This window comes from Giraffa tippelskirchi, chromosome 4 (assembly GCF_054371585.1).
Source record: "Giraffa tippelskirchi isolate mGirTip1 chromosome 4, T2T-mGirTip1v1.2.pri, whole genome shotgun sequence".
Taxonomy (NCBI): domain Eukaryota; kingdom Metazoa; phylum Chordata; class Mammalia; order Artiodactyla; family Giraffidae; genus Giraffa; species Giraffa tippelskirchi.
This window is the reverse complement of record NC_137278.1, coordinates 75808638-75829375: the sequence shown is the minus strand read 5'-3', so window position 1 is coordinate 75829375 and position 20738 is coordinate 75808638. Positions and strand designations below refer to the sequence as shown.

The window sequence follows — 20738 nt, the reverse complement described above, 5'->3', positions numbered from 1 at the left end:
TTTTCTGTCCATTGTGGAGACTATAGAATATTTTTTAAAAGATCGTTTCAATTATCTTTTTTTTAAATAGACTTTGTATTTTAGAGCAGCAGTTTTAAGTTCACAGCAAAGTTGAGCGAAAGGTGCAGACATTTCCCGTATGTCACTTTCTCTCACACATACATAAGGTTCCCATTATCAACATCCCCCACCACGGTGGTGTATCGGTTGCTATTGAGTAATCTACATTGACACGTCATTATTACCCCAAGGCCATAGTGTACATTAGGGTTCACTCTTGGTATTATATATTCTATGGGTTTGGGCAAATGTATAGTGACGTGTATCCATCATTATAGTATCATACAGTGTGGCTGTACCATTTGGCATCCCCACCAGCAATGAATGAATGTTCCTGTTGTTCCACATCCTTGCCAGCATTTGATGATGTCAATGCTTTGGGTTTTGGCCATTCTAATAGGTGTGTAGTGCTATCGTGTTGTTTTAAGTCATCTTTGTAAATCCAAAATGTTTGACGGAAGAGTCTCACAGAATTATCTATGGGTATTCCTTACCTATTTTGTCTGTTTTTACCTATTAAGTCTATTCTTCTCAGACCCCAAGCTGCAGCTGAATTTTGCATAATACAGTATGAACTGAGATCTGCTTAGGGGTTAAGGGCACCACAGTTTGTGTGTGTGTGTGTGTGTGTGTGTGTGTGTGCATTTACTATGGAAGTTTCTAAACATACTCAAAAGTAGAATAAAAAGAACCTCCATAACCCTACTTCAATAATTATCAACATTTTGATAATCTTGTTTCACCTACCCCTCCCATTTTTTCCTGCTAGGGTGCTTCAAAACAAGTATTAGATAGCTTGTCATTTCACCTGAAATATTTCAGTTTGTATCTCCAATTGATAAGAGTTTTCCTATTCCACAGTGTCATGATTACCTAACAAAATTAACAATAGTTCTCACTCTCATCTAAACCCAGTCCATATTCAAATTTCTTGCTTACCTCAGACATCCTTTTAGAGTTGGCTTTTTCAAAATCCAGATATTGCACATTACCATGTCTTTCTGGTTTCTTTTATTCCAAAGCAGTCCACCTTCACATTGATTTGAGGAGGAACCAGGTAACTTGCCTTGTGTTCTGTATTCATCTGATTACTTTCTTGTGGGGTCAAGTAATATGTTCCTCTATCCTCCTTATTTCCTGTAAGCTGGTAGTTATCCCTAAATTAGATTCAATATCAATATTTTTAGGCACAAATACTTCATAATCTGGTGCTAATACTATGAGGCATATAGTATCTGGTTGTTTCAACTTTTAATGATACCAAGATTGATCAGTGGGTTTAGGTAGTGTCAGCCCACAAAGTATCTACTAACCTTTCACTTGGTCTTAGCATCCACTAATGATTGCTTCCTAGACCCATTATTTCATTTGGAGTATTAGTGATTTTTAAAAATTATTTTGTTCCTTTTATTAGCTGGGACTCTTCTAGCTCCAGAATATGGCTGACCAAAGGCAATAACGGAATTGCCAAATGCTCAGGGCCAAGTAAGGGTCCTATTTTCCTGGCCTTGTTTTCTATAGAAAAAGGTCAGTTAACTCTTCTGACTCTCTGGTGATCAGGCCTGAATTCCAACCTCATTCCCACTGAAGGGACCCTTTGTGCTCAGATAATGTTGAAATCAGCAAGTATCCAAGGACATGGGTTCACCTTGTACTCCAGAAAAGGGGGCTCTAGGAGTTGCAGGGGGCCTTTTCCCAGGACACAGGGAGCTCAGTGACCTTCAAAACCCGAGGCCTGACCACCAGGCATTGGCCTTGCTGGTTTGCAGAGGGCTCTCTCTAGCATCTCCCACCCCAGTCAGGCTCAGTCTGGGGCTCTGGCTTTCCTGCTCCTCCAGGAAGCAGTAGCATTCAATCACTGGCCCCAGGGACCAGATGTCTGAGTCTCTGATGCCTTAATTTTCTGTTTCTCGCTGTGTGTCCTCAGACAGACTCTGGGCCCTTTTCCTCACCTGATTTGGACACTGGGCTCCACATCTTCTTTGAGAAATAGGAACAGAGCTGATCTCCTGCCTCGTATCTCTCCATTAGCCCTTTCCCTCATCAGAAGTCTTCTGAAGAAAGCTCCAGAATGAATGGTCCTCGAGGCAGAACCCAATTCTGGGTTTAATACTCATCTCTGAGAGGGCAGGATATGAGGGGCGCCTGGGATCCATCAAGTTGTATAGATAGCTCCCTCCTCAGCTGCTAAATAAAGCAAACGGGCTATTCTTTTCTTTTAGAAGTTGAGCCTGCATGGAAAAAAAATGGCACCAACATTCATTCCTAAATTCTGTATAAAAAATGTACCCTAGGAGGAGTTCATGGTATACATTGTTGGGTTTTAAAAATGGAGAATTTTAATTCCCTTAAGACACTAATTAAATATATATATATTCTTACATATAAAAATACATTTTATCTTATATATGTGTGTTCAAAATAGTCACTTGCCTTTATTTTTTTTTTAATAAATTTATTTATTTTAGTTGGGGGCTAATTACTTTACAATATTGTAGTGGTTTTTGTCATACATTGACATGAATCAGCCCTGGGTTTACATGTGTTCCCCATCCTGAACCCCCTTCCCAGTCACTTACCTTTAGATGGTTACAAACCACAGAGAAAAATCTGTGTTGTTCTTTGTATTCCCACCAATAGCCATTTGGCTTAGTGTGACTTTCAGTTGTTTCTAAAAAATCAAATCCACTCTGAAAGCAGAGTGGTGTGCCCTCTTGGAGAGCAGCCAAAGAATATGCTGCTGGCTAGATCTCTTCAAGAAAATTAGAGATACCAAGGAAACATTTCATGCAAAGATGAGCCGAATAAAGGACAGAAATGGTATGGACCTAACAGAAGCAGAAGATATTAAGAAGAGGTGGCAAGAATACACAAAAGAACTATACAAAAGAGATCTTCACGATCCAGACAACCACGAAGGTGTGATCACTCACCTTGAGCCAGACATCCTGGAGCGAGAAGTCAAGTGGGCCTAAGGAAGCATCACTAAGAACAAAGCTAGTGGAGGTGATCAAATTTGGAAAAGTCAGCAGTGGCCACGGGAATGGAAAAGGTCAGTTTTCATTCCAATCCCAAAAAAGGCAATGCCAAAGAATGTTGAAACTACTGCACAATTGCACTCATCTCACATGCTAGCAAAGTAAAGCTCAAAATTCTTCAAACCAGGCTTCAACAGTATGTGAACTGTGAACTTACAGATGCTCAAGCTGGATTTAGAAAAGGCAGAGGAACCAGAGATCAAACTGCCAACATCCGTTGGATCCTCAAAAAAGCAAGAGAGTTCCAGAAAAACATCTACTTCTGCTTTATTCACTATGCCAAAGCATTTGACTGTGTGGATCACAACAAACTGTGGAAAATTCTTAAAGAGATGGGAATACCAGACCACCTGACCTGCCTCCTGAGAAATCTGTATGCAGGTCAAGAAGCAACAGTTAGAACTGGACATGGAACAACAGACTGGTTCCAAATCAGGAACTGGTTCCAGGAGTACGTCAAGGCTGTATATTGTCACCTTGCTTATTTAACTTATATGCGGAGTACATCATGTGAAATGGTGGGCTGGATGAAGCACAAGATGGAATCAAGATTTCCTGGAGAAATATCAATAACCTCAGATATCCAGATGACAGCACCTTTATGGCAGAAATTGAAGAAGAACTAAAGAGCCTCTTGATGAAAGTGAAAGAGGAGTGAAAAAGTTGGCTTAAAACTCAACATTCAGAAAACTAAGATCATGGCATCTGGTCTCATCACTTCATGGCAAATAGATGGGTAAACAATGGAAACAGTGGCAGACTTTATTTTTCGGGGCTCCAAAATCACTGCAGATAGTGACTGCAGCCATGAAATTAAAAGACGCTTGCTCCTTGGAAGAAAAGCTATGACCAACCTAGACAGCTTATTAAAAAGCAGAGACGTTACTTTGCCAACAAAGTTCCATCTAGTCAAAGCTATGGTTTTTCTAGTAGCCATGTATGGGTATGAGAGTTGGATGGTGAAGAAAGCTGAGCGCCGAAGAATTGATGCTTTTGAACTGTGGTGTTGGAGAAAACTCTGGAGAGTCCCTTGGACTGCAAGGAGATCCAACCAGTGCATCCTAAAGGAAATCAGTACTGAATATTCATTGGAAGGACTGACGCGGAAGCTCCAGTACTTTGGCTACCTGATGCAAAGAACTGACTCATTTGAAAAGACCCTGATGCTGGGAAAGATTGAGGGCAGGAGGAGAAGGGGCTGACAGAGGATGAGATGGTTGGATGGCATCACCGACTCGATGGACATGAGTTTGAGTAAGCTCTGGGAGTTGGTGATTGACAGGGAAGCCTTGCATGCTGCAGTCCATGGGGTCTCCAAGAGTTGGACACGACTGAGCGACTGAACTGAACTGAACTGGAGTGCAGCTCACAGTGTGAGCAAAGCACATCTGCCCCTGCACTGCCCAAGCATGGACACTAGATGGCAGGCTTACCTACTAGATAGAAGTATCTGTCTCTGGCAGGTCTGCTTCCCACAGCCACACACTCTGAACAGATCCCACACAGATCTAGTGGGCCCCACAGGGAAGATGTGACCAACCGTCCGTATGAGGTGAGAGGAAGAGGCGTCTGATCGGGGAACACTCGCCTGCTTGTCTGCAGTTGCAGTGAGATCAGGATCAGGGTCTACTGGATCCCAGACCTCATGATTTGTGGCCTTTGCGACACCCCTGCAGTGTCAACTGGGCATTGCACCTCTTTGTCCCAGGTATGGGACTCAGAAATGTCTCCAGCTTCCCTTGGATTGGCTCAGATTGTAAGGTCTTTCAGATGTCCCAAGCCTGGAAGGTTATGCTTTATGCAAGCTTCTATCAAACACAAGGTCCTGCTCTGAGTGTAAGGACTGCTGAGGGCCAGGAAGGAAATGCACAGGCCTGTGCTGACCCTGTGTTCAGGTTTGTGGTTTCACTAACATTCAAGACTCATGGCATTCTTTTTTTTTATTTTTAATTTGATAGATAAGTCTAGTTTCCATCCGCCACCATACAAAGTTATTACAGTGTTATTAGCTATAGGCTGTACATTACATACCTGTGACATTTTTATTGAAGTATAGTTGATTTACAATAGTGTGTTAGTTGCAGGCGTACAGCAAAGTGATTTGGTTATATATGTGTATATATATTGGAGAAGGGCATAGCAACCCACCCCAGTGTTCTTGCCTGGAGAATCCCTTGGACAGGGGAGCCTGGCGGGCTATATGTGTATATCTACCTATCTATATATTTATATGTATATCTATATACACATAGATATGTGTATATATATGTAAATATACACATAGGCTTCCCAGGTGGCACTAGTGGTAACTCACCTGCCAATGCAGGAGACATAAGAGACGCAGGTTTCCCCTGCAGCAATCAAAAGCAAGCATCAAAAAAAAAAAACAAAACAAAACTGAACCACGAATCACTCTATCAAAAAAAATTTAAGTCAAGTTTTTAAAAATTAATGAATCCTATTTAAATACATTGCAAAATAGGTGTTCTATTAATAAATGATATTTTGAATGAGTTAAAAAAAAAAAAAAAAAGAGACGCAGGTTTGATCCCTGGGTCATGAAGATCCCCTGGAGGAGGGCACGGCAACCCACCCCAGTATTCTTGCCTGGAGAATCCCATGGACAGAGGAGCCTGGCGGACTGCAGTCCATGGGATCACAAAGAGTCAGAAACAACTGAGGCGATTTAGCATGCATGCATATATATGTTTATACACACACACACACATACATGTATGTGTATATATTCTTTTTTCGATTCTTTTCCATTATAGTTTATTACGAGATATTGGATGTAGTTCCCTGTGCTCTACAGTAACTCTCTGTTATTTATCTATTTTGTATGTGGTAGTGTGCATCTGTAATCTCCTAATCCCAATTTATCACCCCCTGCTCCCCTTCCCCTTTGGGAACTGTAAGTTTGTTTTCTGTGTCTGTGAATCTGCTTCATAAATAAGTTCACTGTGTCATATTTTAGATTCTACATATAAATGATATCATATAATATTTGTCTTTTTCTGTCTGATTTACTTAATATGGTAATCTAGGTTCATCCAAGTTGCTGCAAATGGTATTATTTCATTCTTCTTTATGGCTGAGTAGTATTTCATTGTATATATTAATATATGTACCACATCTTCTTTATACATTCATCTGTTTATGGACAGTTAGGTTGCTTCCATGTCATGGTTATTGTAAATAGTGCCACTGTGAACATTGGGGTGGAGAAGGCAATGGCACCCTACTCCAGTACTCTTGCCTGGAAAATCCCATGGACGGAGGATTTTCTGTCCAGGGGTCACTAAGAGTCAGACACGACTCAGCGACTTCACTTTCCCTTTTCACTTTCATGCATTGGAGAAAGACATGTCAACCTACTCCAGTGTTCTTGCCTGGAGAATCCCAGGAACGGGGGAGCCTGGTGGGCTTCTGTCTATGGGGTCGCACAGAGTCGGACACAACTGAAGTGACTTAGCAGCAGCAGCAGAACATTGGGGGTGCATATATCTTTTAGAATTGGAGTTTTTATCTTTTCTGGATATATGCCCAGAAGTGGGGTTGCTGGATCCTATGCTAGTTCTATTTTTAGCTATTCAAGGAACCTCCATACTGTTGTTCATAGTGGCTGCACCAATTTACATTCCCATCAACAGTGCAGGAGGGTTCCCTTTTCCCCACGCCCTCTCCGGCATTTATTATTCATAGACCTTTTGATGATGGCCATTCTGACTGGTGTGAAGTGACACCTCATTGTAGTTTTGATTTGTGTTTCTCTAATAATTAGCAATGTTGAGCATCTTTTCATTGCCTCTTGGCCATCGGTATGTCTTCTCTGGAGAAATCTCTCTTAGGTCTGCTGCCCATTTGCTGTTTCTTTTGTTACTGAGTTGTATGAGCTGTTTGTATATTTTGGAAATCAATCCCCTTGGTTGCATCACAAACATTCTCTCCCAGTCCATAGGTTGTTTTTTTCATTTTGTTTATGGTTTCCTTTGCTGTGCAAAAGCTTATAAGTTTGATTAGGTCCCATTTGTTTACATATTTATTTTATAACTGGAAGTTTGTGCCTCTTAGTCATCTCCCTCACTTGTCTCATAGCATTCTCTTTTTTTGTTTGTTTTTGGCCATGTGGCTTGTGGGATCTTAGTTCCCCGACCAGGGGCTGAACTCAGGCTCTCGACAGTGACAGCGCAGAGTCCTAACCACTAGACCACCAGGGAATGCTCCCTTACAACATTCTTAACACTCTTTCTTTTGGTTGCTCCTGCCCTCCTCCCATCCAACCTAACCCTAAACCCAGGGTTTAGACACCATTATAAGTGCTTGGTGAGAGTAGGAACCTTTGCTGGTTTACTTTTGGATTCCCCATATCTGGTACGAGGTGAGGGCTCAGTGGATGTTTTCTAAATGAATGGTTGATTGAATGAATTCATGTTGAAACTGAATAATCATTTAGTTTAACCTCATGATCTGGACACATCCCAAATGAGTGGAAATGTATTTTATTATCTAGGTTGTCTGCCTTCTTCTCTTCTCCTTCTTCCTCACCCCCAGTTGAGATCCCAACCCAGGATCGGAACTTGGGATATGCCTGAATTTTTTCTTAAATCTAGCTGAAATCTCTCATGCTGCAACTTGAGACAGTTCTTTTTGCTGTGACCTCAAAGCAAACTGACAGTGGGATTGGGGAATGATATTGTTATGAGTTGAATTGGCTGACTCATGTCCCCCTAGAATTCATATGTTGAACCCCCAGAACCTCAGAATGTGGAGGTAAGACCTTTAAAGAGGTGATTACAATAGAATGAAACTGTTAGGGTGGGCCCTAATCCAATCTGACTGGTGTCTTTTCAAGAGGAGGACATCTGGACACACAGAGGGGCACCAGAGGTGCCTGCACAGAGCATAGGCTTTGTGAAGAGGCAGGAAAAAGGCAGCTTAGCTGTCTGCATACTGAGGAGAGAAGCTTCAGAGGAAACCCAAGGCACCGACACCTCAATCTTGGACTTCCTGCCTCCAGAACTGTGAACAAATCAATGTTTGCTGTGTCAACCACCCAGTCTGGGTATTTCATTATGGCAGTCCTAGCAAACTAATATAAACCTTCCCTGGTGGCTCAGAAGGTAAAGAATCTGCCTGCAATGTGGGAGACCTGGATTCAATCCCTGGGTTGGGAAGAGGCCCTGGAGGAGGGCATGGGAATCCACTCCAGTATTCCTGCCTGGAGAATCCCCATGGACAGAGGAGCCTGACGGGCTACAGTCCATGGGGTCGCAAAGAATCAGACCCAACTGAGCAACTAAGCACAATGGTTATAACAAACATGATATGATACATCATGTTTGGCCCCTTTTGTCAGCATGTCTGGTGTCTAAATGGCTGTCATCTCACTGCTATTGCATGACATCAGGCAGTTGCGGTTTTCACCCTACCTCTGGCCCCTGGCTCTTACCTGGCACGCAGGAGGGCTGAAAGACACCCTGAGAAAGGAGAGGTGTTCACAGCTTTCGTCACACCATGGGCTGCCCTCCCAAGTCCTTTTTAGAAAAAAATGGGTGGACTCACATGTGACGCAAAATCGGCTGATACAGTCCTCAGGAGAGGTGGTTCCCAAGCGTCACAAAAGCCAAGCTCCCCAGAGAGGTCAGCACGGCCTCAGCGGCACAGAGGTCGACACATCAGGAGAAATCAGGTTTGCCAGAGAGAAAAAGGAGCCAAAGAGGCTGCTTGTTGGAGATTAGATCAGATCGGACATTTCATAACAGCTGCACATCTTGGGGATTGAGGACTTGGCGGGGGTGGGAGTGGGGTGGGTAGGAGGGAGGGCGCAGGGCTGGCCAAGAACGCAGCAGAGATCTGGAGGCTCTGGACAGGAATCAGCTCAGAGAACGAGGAAGAGCCCGGGGTCAGAGACCACTGCCATGAAAAAGAAGGCAGTGCTGTCTCCTCCTGGAGTCGCCTTTCAGTGGTAGGATTTGATCTTGTGAGAAGTGACTGAGGGTAGCACACTCACCCTAAAGTGGCAATTCTGGGTCATGCTGGGGTGGAGGGGCCAGGATGGATGGAGGAACTAAAATGGAGCTGCAACTCTCCTGGGCATGTGGCCACTAGGACAACTCTGGAGCACTTCAGCCCCCTTTCCTTCCCCTGCTGGAGACCCTCTCTCTTCTCTTGGAGATGCCATTGTGAGCAGATAACCACTGGGGAGGGAGATAGACACCCCAGGAGACACACACACAGAAGGAAGACCCTCATCCATAAAGAATTTCTCCTACCTTGGCATGGACATGCAAGAAGGTGAGTCAGAAAGAGACCATCTTCTTCTGCCCCTAGTTTCCATGTTCGCCTGGCTCAGAGGTAGGAACTGAGACTGGACCTTGGTCCTGCCTCCATTAGTGCTCCAGGGATAGCCTCCCTCCTCCCACCTCTCTGTCTCATCACATTTCTCACTCCAGGCAGAGACAGAGGACAACCTATGCCTGCAGCTCCAACTGTGTGTCTGAGGGTCACAGAGCTGGTGGGTGCACTTCAGTATCAGGTAACACTGAGCCCTGAAGAAAGAAGAATGTATCATGAAGAGCTTTGATATCATCAAATTAACACTCCCATTTTTCTGATGAGGTTGTTGAAACCCAAAATGGAGAGAAAACCTGCTGAAGGTCAACATAGGGTTGATCGAATCTAATAGATGTTACCAGAGACATATATCAAAGTCACCTGAGTCATTACAAAACACATCCCATAAAGTAATAGCTCAATTCCAGTCTTTTTTTTTTCTGCCTAAGCATGCGAATCCAGTCTATATTTAAAAAATCAGTCCTTGAAGCACTATATTACCCCCCTAAGTACTCTATGTCAAATAAAATTCTATCATGAAAATAGATGCAGAGTCTGCTCCCATGAAACCACATCACAGTGAGTGGTCACTTCTGGGTCCCAGGCTGTGTAAGAAATACCAACATGGTAGGTGGGGGACAGGCTGACTCTGGTGGTGAAGCATCCGAAAACCAGACTATTCAGAGGGGGAACTAGGAAAACTCAACTTGCTGAAGATAATACTGAAGAACACCATGACAGTGAGCTTCGGCTGCTGAAGAAGGTTGACAGTGGGAAAGGCAGGAGGGGGTCACATATGTATTGTTCCTTAGAGCAAAATTAGGACCTCCACCTCCTAGAAGTCAGATTTAAGTCAAGAGAAGAAAGAACCTTCCAGGCTAGAAGGGGAGTCTTCTTTCTCTTCAGTCCTCTTGGGAAAGGATTGCCTTAGCTTGGGCAACTATAACAAAATATCACAAGCTGAATGTCTTACACAACAAACCTTTATTTTTCACAGTGCTGGAGGCTGGAAACTTGAGGTCAGGGTGCCAGCATGGTCAGGTTCTTGGTAAGAGCCTACTTCTTGGTTTATAGACAGCTGCCTTCTCCCTGTATCCTCACATGGCAGGGAGAGAGAGATGGGTCTTGTGTCTCTTCCTCTTTTTATAAGGGCATTAACCCCATGAAGAGTCCGCCCTCATGACCTCATCTAACCCTAATTGCCTCCCAAAGGCCCCACTTCCAAATACCGTCATGTTGGGGATTAGGGTTTCAACACAGGAATTTGTGAGAGACACACACATTCAGTCCACGACAAGGGTCTTTGGTAAGATATAATTGATATTTAAATAAAATAAAGGCTATTACCTTGTAGATGTTTCCCTCCGAGAGACTAAAAGCCTCCTCAGAGATCTCAAGGAACTGAGTATTCTCCATGGTGGGGCTAGCATTCTGCAGAGAAGGCAGACTTATAGGAAAAATCCTAGGAGACTGTAGGGGAGGAGAGGAGGCAGGAGGGACTCCTGAATGCTGGGCGTGGTGGTACTTCTCAAGAAATGGGAGCTTGCATTTGAGCCTCAGCTGGGAGTAAGCAGGACCTGGGTTCTCTGGCTATCACACGGTTCTGGTGCTTCCTGTGTGGGAATCTGGGAGTCATTTTTCTGAGCACACAGGAGTGGAGCAAGCCCACAGTCATGCTGTGGTTTCCTTTGTACATGATGGCTGCAAACCCACAGCTAACATCACACATGGGATGGATATTTTTGAACAGCATGATGACAGTGACACGTTGGCCCCAGTCCTCTCAACTGGAATGGAGCAGAGAGAGATGCAGTGGCATAGGCAGCACCATTGCTGGACAAGAAACTCCATGTATTTGCACCCTGTCATTCTCTTCTTCCACCCACGTTAGCTCTCTGAAGCAGAGCTGCAGCATATAGTTGCATAGGTCGTGCACTGCACAACTCCAGAAGGTAATATTCACCACCTGTGCAACTCTTTTTAAAAAATTTTTTCTTGGAGTATAGTTGATTTACAATGTTGTGTTAGTTTCTACTATAGAGCAAAGTAAATCAGCTATGTATATACATATGTCCCCTCTTTTTTGGATTTCCTTTTCATTTAGGTCACCACACAGCATTGAGTAGAGTTCAATACAGTAGTTTCTCATTAGTTATCCATTTTTCACATAGTATCAATAGTGTATATATGTCAATTACAATCTCCCGATTCATCCCACCCCTACCCTTATCCCCCCTTGGTGTCCGTACATTTTTTCTCTTGTCTATGTCTCTACTCCTGTTTTGCAAATAAGATCATCTATACCATTTTTCTAGATTCCACATATATACGTTAATATACGATATTGGTTTTTCTCTTTCGGACTTTCTTCACTCTGTATGACAGTCTCTAAATTCATCCACATCTCTAACTTGTGCAACTCTAACTTGCAGCTCTCTGTGAAGTCAGAGACCACAGGAAACCCAGGAGCCACCCCCAACTGCCATGGCAGAAAGGCTCATCACCTTGAGAGGAGCAACTGACCTTTTCACAAACAATGGTATGAGACTGACAAGATTACAATCACACAGTCAGTGAAAGATGGGCCCCCCCTGACCTGAGTTATCTCCCTACCAGTGGTGACCTTCAGGAAAATTACAAACTTTTCATACCAAGTTTGATATCTTTTCTTTTTGTTGACATCACTCAGAAGCAACTTAACCAGCGGAATACGCTGATGGAAAATATTGCACATTTACATCCCAAAGTATAAGTTATGGGCTTAATTTTAGCCTAATGTGATTTGAAATGGGAAACCACAGTTGCAAATAGGCCTGAAAGTGATTAAACTCCAGTGGGGGTTGGGAATAATGGAGACATGACAGACCCTTACAGTAGCTCGAGCCACACAATAGGCTAATGAAATTACTTACCTGACACACAGTGTATTTTCTGAAAACTGAAAGTGCACTTAACATCTCTGCAGCTGATATGCCAGAGATTTTTCTCCTATGGAGAAGAACAGTACATTTTTAAATTGTTTATTATATCTTTTTAAATTGCCAGGAAAATCTCTGTGATTTGCCAGTACAACTTCCTGAACTTGTACTGGAGGAAGAAAAGCCTCTGAAAAAAAAACAACAAAAAAACCTCTCTTTTTGGTTTTAGAAGAGAAATTTGGAAAGGAGAATGATAAACTGGTCAGGAGAAGGGTTGATGTGACCAGAGCCAAGGAATGAGTTTAAAATAAGAGTTATCCTGGTTTCCAGTGAAACTTGAGATGAGGATTGCTTCAATCACTGACAGCTGAACTTTATTTTGGTGAAATCTGAAACATTCTCCATCTTTGGGTAAGAGGAATAGAAGGGAGTAGCGGGTGGATGGCAAATGTGTTTTGAAGACAGTATTTTTTTCCATGAAAAAATTCTTGATCCCACTACCCTACCTCATTGATCTGCTTCCCTTTATGGCAAAACTTCTCAAAAGTTCACTGTTCCCTCCTGAAACCACTCCACTTCAAGCTTTTGCCTCCACTAATTAATAAAACCAGGCTTTCCTGGTGGCTCAGTCAGTAAAGAATCTGCCTACAATGCAGGAGACCTACGTTCAATTCCCGGGTGGGGAAGATTCCCTGGAGAAGGGAATGGCAACCCACATCAGTATTCTTGCCTGGGAAGTCCCATGGATAGAGGAGCCTGGTGGGCTACAGTCCATGGGGTCGCAAAGAGTCAGGCAAGACTGAGCAACTAACACACTTAATAAAACCACAGGATTCCCTGGTGGCTCAGACAGTAAAGAATCCGCCTGCAATGCAGGAGATACCAGTGTCGGAAAGATCCCCTGGAGAAGAGAATGGCTATCCACTCGAGTATTCTTGCCTGGAGAATTCCATGGACAGAAGAGCCTGGTGGGTTACATTCCATGGGGTCACAAAAGACTCGGACACAACTGATTGACTAACATACACACAAACTTAATAAAAACCACATTTGTCACTTGCCATGCAGTGGTCAGCTCCTAGTTCTCCTCTCACTAGGCCTATTGGCTGTTTTTGTATTTTTTTTTTTTTTTTTGGCTGCATTGAGTCTTAGTTGCAGCACTTGGGATCTTTAGTTTCAGTATGCAGGATTTAGTTCCCAGTGTGTATTTGCATGCCCACTTGGTGATGTCCATCTCTTTGTGACCCCGTGGATGGTAACCCACCAGATTCCTCTATCCAGGGATCAAACCCAGGCTCCCTGCATTGGGAGCATGGAGTCTTAGCCACTGGGCCACCAGGGAAGTCTTTGGCTGTTTCTAACAAGGCTGATCATGCTTTTCTCTTTAAAACACTATCTTTCAGGATACTGCTGCCTCCTTTTTTTCCCTCAGTCTTTCTCTCTCTACTTGGATACCTAAAGGCACTTTCAGTTCAGTTCAGTTCAGTTGCTCAGTCGTGTCCGACTCTTTTTTATATACATCCAAAACAAGACTCAATATCCATCCTCAAAATTTGTGTTTCTGCATGCGTATCTGTTAATAGAATCCACCTGCAATGTGGGAGACCTGGGTTCGATCCCTGAGTTGGGAAGATCCCTTGGAAGAGGGGATATATGGCAACCCGCTCCAGTATTCTTGCCTGGAGAGTCCCATGGACAGAGGAGCCTGGCGGGCTGCAGTCCATAGGGTCGCAAAGAGTCGGACACGACTGAACGACTCAGCACACACACACACAGCCTTTTTTTCACCACTTCCACTGCTACCCTCTTGGTTCAAATCATCAGCCTCCCTCCCCTGGGTGATGGCAACAGCCTCCAAACTGCATTCTGTTTCTGCTCCCCTGCCCTACCTCACAGCCTGTCCTCAACACACCAGCCCAGAGAGCTTGTTAGCATCACGTCAGATCCCAGGATCCAGACTTGGGTTCTTTGTCTGTTATCCTGCTGTCTTCCTCCTTCCAAGAAGGGCCATGGTCACTTCTAGGGAGGGAAAAAGGCAAGGATTGGTGGAGTTAGGACCTGAGTCAAGCCTAAGTAAAAAGGAGAATTTGAATGGGTTGGGGAATGCCCTGGGCAAGGTCCTTAACGCAGCCAGTCTCCTGATGCAGTCAAAGATTGGAGAAGGGCCCAATGGGGTAGACGTGCCTCCTTCACATTGGGAAGTGTCTGGTAAGATAACTTCGGGACAACTGTGGAGGGCCTTGAATGCCGTGCTCAGGAGTTTGGTCCTTCCTCTGCATTTAGCCATAGGCTTGGGCAGCCGCACAGTGGGAGCAACTCTGAAATTCACTTAGCATAGTTATCTCAGCGGCCTGCCAAGTAGTCTATTTAGTCCAATTCACAGGCAGAGCTTTGTTGAGCATTGAGAAGTCACTTGCTCCATGTGAATCCAATCACCACTGCAGGCACACCTCAAAGAGGGAACACACAGCCACCTCTGAAAAAGCCTGCCCCACACTCTGGCAACTCAATGCATGAATATGCTTTTCAAACGTCTGACGCTGCTGCTTAGAAAAGATATTATGGGACCAATCCTTGATTTGACCTTTTGTATCTCTATCCATCCCACTGGGCTGAAAGCAATTATGTGCATCTTGTGTGTGGCTGCTGGAATGGGGAGTCACTTAGCCGGGGTCCTTTTCACACTCCAACTGTCCCCTCACTCATTCCTTCCTCCCTGTCTCACCCGGGCTGCACAGCAGGCCTCCTCCTGCTGCTTGGCTGGGTCTGAAATGGCGTTCGGGGGAGGTGAGCGGGTATGTGAACAGGTGGAATCCGTTCTGTCATGGTGATTAGTGTTCCCTCGACCAGGCACAGCTCCAGGTGGAAAGGGGGCACAATAGGGGGGTAGGGAGGAGAAAACAGGCAGGGGAGCAAGAGGCAGAGGAGGGCTGAACCCTTTGTCAAAGGGCACCCAACATCCTACACGAACTTCCTACAGAGCAAAGCAAGCCTGCTGTCAGGGTGAGTGGTCATGGTCTCTGTCTAGAGATGGATGACCCGTCAGCTGTTTTTCGATCTCTGTGTGTGCTCATGCCTATGTGATTAAGTGTGTATACAGGTGTCCACGTCTGTGTGTGTGAGAATGCACGAGCGTCTGTGGGTTTCTGCATGTCACTGTGTACTTTCCAGCACCTGTGTGTTATGTTTGTGTATATACACACAGGTCTGGATGCCTAAGGGAATGCGTGCTGGTGTCTGTGTATGTATGGCTGAGGGTGCATATGTGGCGCTTGCATGTATTCATGATGGCAGGCATAGCATTTCTGCATATGGTATATTTGTCTGCATACAGTCTGTGTATGGGGTACTTGTTGGTCTGTGTGAGAAAAGGGCTAGGTGGGGCAGAGCTCCTCATCTGTCTTTGGATGGAGCAACTCAGCATGACCGTGGAAGACACCCCAATCCTAACTTTTGCTAAATAGCCTTAGTGTCTGGTCCTTTGGGAACTGCTGCCCCTGACTCTGTTCCTCACTTGCCCCAAACCTGACCTCTAAATATAGCTGAAAGACAGACTCAGAGCCAAGGAAGAGGTCCAGAAAGACAGCAGTGGGAGAGGGTTAAACTGTTGAAGGCAAGACCCTGGAGAAAACGGGAGGGGAAGATCAAGGATCTTTTCTGAGCTTCTGTATATAAATAATTGACAATGGAAAAGTGAGCTGGCCTCTTGGGCAGGAGGTAAATGCAGACAATGAAATAATGGTGAGGAAAGTGATCCACTCCCAGCTCAGACTCACCCCTGATTGAGTTGAGACTAAACTGGAGAAGGAAAGGAAACTAAACTGGGAGGTGGGGGAAGCTCATTAGAGCTGACCTGGACCATTTCCAGGCTCTCCGCTCCCAGCCCCAGGTTCAGTCGCTTGATGTTGCCACCATTGACTCTGGAGACTAGGGCAGAAAGGAGAAAATTAGCAATGCCTGCAATTAGAACCATATATTGTTATCCAAAAAGACCTCCTGAATGCAGCAGATTTGACAGCATTTGGCAGTTTCCTGCCACTCCAACTTGCAATCAGCAACATGTGACCCTGTGTGACCTTTTCACCCATTCCAGGTCACCTTTGGGCCTCTCAGATTATTCTCAAGGTAGGGAGGGGTTGATGAAACCCCAGGGTCACGTTGTCTGTTTTTAAAATCATCAAAGAATCTCACCCAGACCGACCTTTTATGATTACTCATTGATTGCTCATTGTATGCAACTTAAGAATAGACATAAAAAACAAAATAAAAATTATCCATGAGGATATAACCTGGAAATAACCAACGTTTAGTATTTGATGTATATCTTCCTAGGCTTTTCTCCCCCTCTGTATATCACTGTATCCATGTATATCTACAAGCTGTTTTATAACTAATTTTTTCACTTAATATGTCTTAAATGAAATTTCATGTCAACAAAAATCTACACCATTGTTTCTAATGGCTGTTAAATATCTCATTGCTTGGGCATACCGTGATTTATTTAAGCAATCTTTGTTAGATATTTGGGTTTTTCTTTTTCGTCCAGATTTAGAATTTTGGAATCATAATGCTCAATGAGTTTTTTTTTTTTTTTTTTAAGTCTTTCATGGTCCCTTTGGTGATGTGGTGGCAAAGGTGACATTAAAAACAGAGAACTGGTGTCAAAGGTGATAAGAAAAGCAGAGTACTTGACCCTGGGTTTCATCACTCCCTTCCCACCTTGAGAATAATCTGAGGATTCCCAAAGGTGATGCGGGATGGGTGATGAAATCATGCAGGTCCCACTCTGGGGGCTGGAAGCTGGGGTTGTAGGAAGCTGCCATTTGTCATGACGTCTAGTGTTTGGAGGGCTTTCCGGAGCTGTGTGTGTGTTACCTGACTGCAGGCACTTCTAACTTTCTCTTGGAAGCAGCCTTTCTGTCCAAGTTCCAGACACAATGGCGGCATCATCAGGGCCCCTACAGGGAACAACCACCCTCTGCCCTCAGTCCTTCCAGACAGCAGAGAGAACCAGGACAGGGAGCAGAGACTTCCAGCAGATCTGCTCAGGCTCAGCAAAGGGCTTCTTTCTATTGTGCATCACTCACTCTGGTTTTTATTTCTACCTGAATCTGCTAAATGTTTGTTTTGCCTGCTTCTGTTCCCAGATTGGAGTTCCTTACACAGTCTGTGTATGGGGTACTTGTTGGTCTGTGTGAGAAAAGGGCTAGGTGGGGCAGAGCTCCTCATCTGTCTTTGGATGGAGCAACTCAGCATGACCGTGGAAGACACCCCAATCCTAACTTTTGCTAAATAGCCTTAGTGTCTGGTCCTTTGGGAACTGCTGCCCCTGACTCTGTTCCTCACTTGCCCCAAACCTGACCTCTAAATATAGCTGAAAGACAGACTCAGAGCCAAGGAAGAGGTCCAGAAATTCTGCTCAATCAGTTTCCTCTTTCATGTCATTCATACACAGTTGTTAAACACCTATTATGTGCCATGACATTGTGAGGACACTTGGGAAGACAAAGATAAGTAAAGCACAATCCTTGGCCTTCAGGTAATTCCCCCGAACAGATGCAGGAAACAAAGACACAAAGCCCAAATCACAGTTCTCATCTTCCAGCCCCAGGTGAAAGCCTCCCTACTCCATAAATCCTCTCCAGGCAGGGGTCAGGGCTTGTCTATCATGACTCCCACATCTCCACGGCTACAGCCCTGACCACAGGACTATCCACACTTGAGACTGAGAGCCTCTCAAGGCCAAAGCCTAGATTCTACTCACCCACTGTGCCCAATGCCTGACCAGTGTTGGACACAGAGAGAAAATGCTTAGGGAGTACTGCTGCATGCAGCGTGGTCCTGACCACCCTCCAGCCTTAGCCCCACTGGATCGTCATTCCATTGTTTGCATGGGTGACCAGTCCCTTCCACTCTCATCAAGGATCTCAGCTAAGCTCTGAAGCCAAAATGCATGGGTTCAAATGCTTTTTTTTATACTCACTGTGTGATCCTGGATTAGTCACCTAAGACATCTATGCCTCAGTGCCCTCATCTATGAAATGGAGGTGAGAATAGGACCTACCTCGTCACCAGGTGTGATCAGGATTACTCGGTTAATATTTGTAAAGCATTGAGAACCGAGTGGGCATATTTTTAGCTCTTAATAATGGCCAGCTATAACCATGACCACGATTCGAGTTTCAGTCAAACTTGCAAAGTTTGGCTTCTTATGATTATCTCTTTTGACTCCTTTTCTTAAAAAAAAAAAAAAATTTAATTTATTTGACTGTACCAGGTCTTAGTTGCAGCATGTACTGTCTAGTTCCCTGACCAAGGATGGAGCCCAGGCCCCCTACACTGGGAGGTGGAATTAGAGCCACTGGACCACCAGGGAAGTCCCTCTTTTGACTCTTTAAAAATAGGTCTGCTCTCTCACGTTCTCTTCCCGAGAGACCTGGACCAAGCCTCCTACAAGCTGTTAAGCACAGCGGGACCTGTGCTGCCCACATTACCCAAAGATCCTACCCTGCATTTCTCTTCTGCATCTGGCAGTTATTGGCCTCTTTCCAGCTCACGTCTCAGGGATTAAAGGACGTCTTTGTCCCACCACCTTGGTACAATGGAAATCTGACCTTTGGTTCCAAGATGGCCTTTATAACTTTATCCAGGATCTCAGGAGCCCCACTTATGCTATTACAGTGTTAGTAGCCTGTGGTGATGTCTAAGCTTCTGAGGTGGGCACATAAACTCCCAGGCACATTGGCACATTGGTGGTGGTGGTTTAGTCACTCACTTGTGTCTGACTCTTTGCAACCCCATGGACTGTAGCCCACCAGGCTCCTCTGTCCATGGGGATTTCCAGGCAAGAACACTGAAGTGGCTTGCCATTTCCTTCTCCAAGGGCTCTTTCCAACCTAGAGATGTAACCTGCGTCTCCTGTGTCTCCTGCATCGCAGGTGGATTCTTTACCCACTGAGTTATTGGGGAAGCCTCATTGGTACAGTGTCTCCCATCAAAAGAAAATGACACATGCTCCAGATTGTACAACTAGGCTTGGGAATGGGTTGCATGGAATTATACACATTCTCAGTGTCCTTTGTGATCCATCTATAGTACACTTTTTAGCAGGGTCTTGTCTGGAGCCAGAAAAACTACATGGGGCTGGAGCAAAGCAATTCCTTGATATGAAGGAGGCGAAGTCTGTCCCTAGAACACTCATCTATCCATTCAGGCCCAGCTTATTGATTCCTGTCGTGAATATTCTTTGAATAGCTACTATGTGCCAGGCAGTGTCTGGTGTTGGGATAGTACCAAGTCCAACATGGAACCTGTACCCTTGGAACTCACAGTCAGCAGTGCGTTATGTGCTACGATTCAGGAAGCACAAGGAGCTATGGAATATGTAGCAGGGGCATCAAACCCAGACTGAGATGAGAAGGGAAAGCTTCCAGGAGGAAGTGAGGTCTGAACTGGAACTTGAAAGATGGGTAGGAGTTAAGGCAACCAAAGAAGTGAGCACAGTATGTCTAAAGTCAGGAAAGTGAAAGAGAGCAGGGAATGACGAAGTGTATAAAATTGGATGCTACAGAATTAAACCCTTACAAAGGCAAGAGTGAAGAGAGACAAAGCTGGGGAAGTAGGCAGGGGCCAGATCCATGGGTATTCTGAGCCTTGTTAAGGAGTTGGACTGTAGTCCCTCTTCCCAAACACTCATTCCTCCTGATTCCCAGATATGATGTCTGCTGATAAGGCTCAATACCAGTGAGGAAGGTGGAGGGGGCTACATTTTAGAAGTAACCTCAGAGGAAGAGCAAAAAAATTTCATCTGAGAGAAGGAAGCTATCATGACACCCAGTGGAATGGACATTTTGGAAGTGAGGAGCCCTGCCTAAATCCTCTTAAAGCTACAATTTGTAAGTAGCTGCTTGCTTTTAGACTCAGGGAACTATTTACTTCATTCCTGTTTTTCATAAGAATCAGATGAACCAACTTTTGCCTCATAAGGACACAGAGTCATAATCCTGTGTACAGTGTGAGAAGAGAAGCCAGTAAGCATGCAGGAGCAGTTTAAATAGACTTAAGTGAGGTGGCCTGTATGACAGGGTCTTGAAGACAGACAGCACATAGTGGACATTAAATAAATACCTGCTGAACTTGCTGGCAGCATTTCTGCTAACCATATGCAGATGCTCATCCTTCCTGAGTGCCAGGCACAGAGTTCAGTGAGAGGGGCGAAGAAGTGCAGGGCTGGGGAGCTCATGGTCCAGCCCAGCAGCTCAGGCATCTCCACTGCCAGTGCTCATGACAGATGGTGTAAATGCACGTGGCAGCACACGGTGGATGGTGAGACAAGTAGAGCTTTTGGAGCTCTCTTCTGGATAGTTTCCTGGAGGATATAGGACTC

At 44.7% G+C, this 20738-nt stretch overlaps 1 long non-coding RNA gene across 1 annotated transcript in view; it reads left to right on the top strand.

The window, feature by feature from the left end:
• LOC145546078 (uncharacterized) overlaps positions 1-18606 on the top strand; it is a 55845-nt gene extending 37239 nt beyond the window's left edge. Inside the window, exons 2-3 of the long non-coding RNA XR_014082468.1 lie at positions 11867-11973; positions 12582-18606. This is a non-coding gene — a long non-coding RNA (uncharacterized LOC145546078). The remainder of the gene's footprint in view (positions 1-11866; positions 11974-12581) is intronic.
• The last annotated feature ends 2132 nt before the right edge of the window (positions 18607-20738 follow it).